The sequence below is a fragment of the Anopheles gambiae genome (assembly GCF_943734735.2).
Source record: "Anopheles gambiae chromosome X unlocalized genomic scaffold, idAnoGambNW_F1_1 X_unloc_42, whole genome shotgun sequence".
Taxonomy (NCBI): Eukaryota; Metazoa; Arthropoda; class Insecta; order Diptera; family Culicidae; genus Anopheles; species Anopheles gambiae.
This window is the reverse complement of record NW_026902651.1, coordinates 30,001-32,500: the sequence shown is the minus strand read 5'-3', so window position 1 is coordinate 32,500 and position 2,500 is coordinate 30,001. Positions and strand designations below refer to the sequence as shown.

General features: G+C 47.6%; 1 pseudogene; it reads right to left on the bottom strand.

Moving 5' to 3' along the window:
- LOC133394751 (large subunit ribosomal RNA) overlaps positions 1-2,500 on the bottom strand; it is a 9,181-nt pseudogene that overhangs the window by 2,047 nt on the left and 4,634 nt on the right.

Here is a 2,500-nt window from a genome sequence, read left to right as displayed (position 1 = left end):
CGAACCCGTTAACTGCATCCGATGAAGCTGGTAGGCGTAGAAGCCATGGCTGGAAAGAAACTGAGAAAGAAAGAAATCTACACCACCAAATCTTCTACTTATCCATCTGTTGACGTCGGGTATGAGACGGTATGTCCACCGACCGTGAACACTCTCATCCCATTCTCGTTGCCATCGTTCCATAGTTGTGACACGTTCCATGTTACGTGCAACCGATCCGGCGATGTTCTCTGCTCGTCTCCGATGAAAAGTCCTGGAGTCCTCGTCCAGGAGGAGATGAAGCGGGATCATTCCCGCAAGCACGCAGACTGCATCATGAGAAGTTGTCCTGAAAGAAGAGATAACTCGCTGGACTACTGGCCGGTAAAACCGACGTAGCCATTGTCTACGGTTAGCAAATCTAAGGGTATGACACCAAATGGGCGAGGCATACCGGACCTTCGCCACAACAGTAAGAGCAATTGCTCGCCTAGCATTACTACTCGGACCTGCCTTATTAGGCATCATCCTTACCAAGGTGGTCCATAGCTTCGTCGCTCTCTCCACCGCATACCTGATGTGTGAAGTGTAATCGAGGCGGTCATCTAAGACCATCCCCAAATACTTTAAGCTGCGCGACGAATGTACTACGTGATCACCTACCCTGATAGCCCCATGTTGTATCCTCTGATGGGAACTGACCATAATGAACTCGGTCTTGGTCGGGGCTATCTTTAATCCGTTGTCGGTCATCCATCTGTCGATGATGCGAATCTGGCTGGAAACGAGAATTTCAATATCATCAACACAATTACCTTCCACCAACAACACTATATCGTCTGCATAGCCGATAATCCTTGCACCTTCCACCATTGCAACTCGTAGGACTCCGTCGTACATGAGGTTCCATAACGTTGGGCCAAGTACCGAGCCTTGAGGTACACCCGATGTGACTGCAATCTCTGCCGGTCCATCTGTGGTATCATACATCAGCACACGATTCCTAAAATAATCACCAATGATATCATAAAGATATTTAGGAGTGTTAATTCTCTGTAAAGCATTTGCAATCGCCAACCACGAAGCACTGTTGAAAGCATTAGTAACATCTAATGTAACAACTGCACAATACCTTCCACTGTATCTGTTTCTACTTCTAGCTACCGAAACAATGTCCACTACCCGTTTAATCGCATCAACTGTAGATCGACGACTTCTGAAACCAAATTGGTCGTCAGACAGTCCGTTGACCTCCTCGATGTGTGCATTTAACCGTTGCACTATGATGCGTTCTAAACCTTTGCCTGCCCCGTCTAGTAGACAAATGGGGCGAACTGAACCCGGTTCCCCTGGTGGTTTGTTCGGCTTCGGTATTAACACCAACCTCTGCCTTTTCCACTCATCGGGGAACTTCGCGTTCTCTAAACAGCCTTGGTAAACCCTGCAAAATGCATCGGTTGCAGTCAACATACCAACTTTCAGCGCCTCATTCGGGATACCATCTGGTCCCGGCGCCTTCTTGTTGGGTAGTCTCCTGGCAACCGCAAGAATCTCATCATTAGTTACCCTTTCAAACTCTCGTGGCTGATCGATACGATATTCAGGCCACACCGTGTTTGGGTGAGTAGGAAAAAGCTCGCTCACCACTTCTCTAAACTCGTCCAATGTCATGGTTCGGGGTCCAATCGAACCCTCGGCCACTTTCTTGAACGTATGATATACAATACCAAATGATGCGTTGTTCGCTGTTCCCAGGAACTCTTTCCACTTCCTCTGTCGGGTATGCTTGATCAATCGCTTGAGGGCATTCCGTGCCACCTTGAACTCGTCCCTAAAAGAAGAATAGAGATCAGTATTGAATGCTCTTTGCGCTAATCGATCGCGGTGTTTGCACTCTTTGCGAAGTGCCTCGATCTCTAGCGTCCACCAAAATGCACTCTTGTTAGGAGTGTACCTCTTACGCTTAGTCATCGTCGCATTACACGCCGTGACAAGTATACGCATTAAATCTTCGCTTGTTGTGACCTCGGTCTCAAAAGCGGCTTGCATCATAACTTCAAATATATCTTTGCTAAAATACTTGATGCTCCATCCCGTTATGGGTCGGGACAAGTTACGCACGCTTTGCGTCTCAAGATCTATTCGTATTGCACGATGATCAGAGTTCATATAGCTAGATAACACCTCCCACTTAAATGATCTTGCAACTGTTCTGCTCGCAAAAGTAAGATCAACTACTGACGTGCGCCCTGGTCCAACATAAGTTGGGGTGCTGCCGTCGTTCAATAAAATTGCGTCAATCTGCGCAAAGGTTGATAAGACCAACTCACCTCTTCGTTTCTGGGTTTCTCCACGCTCGCCAAGTTGGTTGTTCCAACTTACTGACCAAGCGTTGAAGTCCCCCCCGATAACGAATTTGTGGATACCGGTTACGGCCATTACCGTGTTATCCAACATGTTCTGGAACTCTTCCATACTAAATCTAGGTGGCGCGTAAACGCTAACCACTCGCATATCGCCT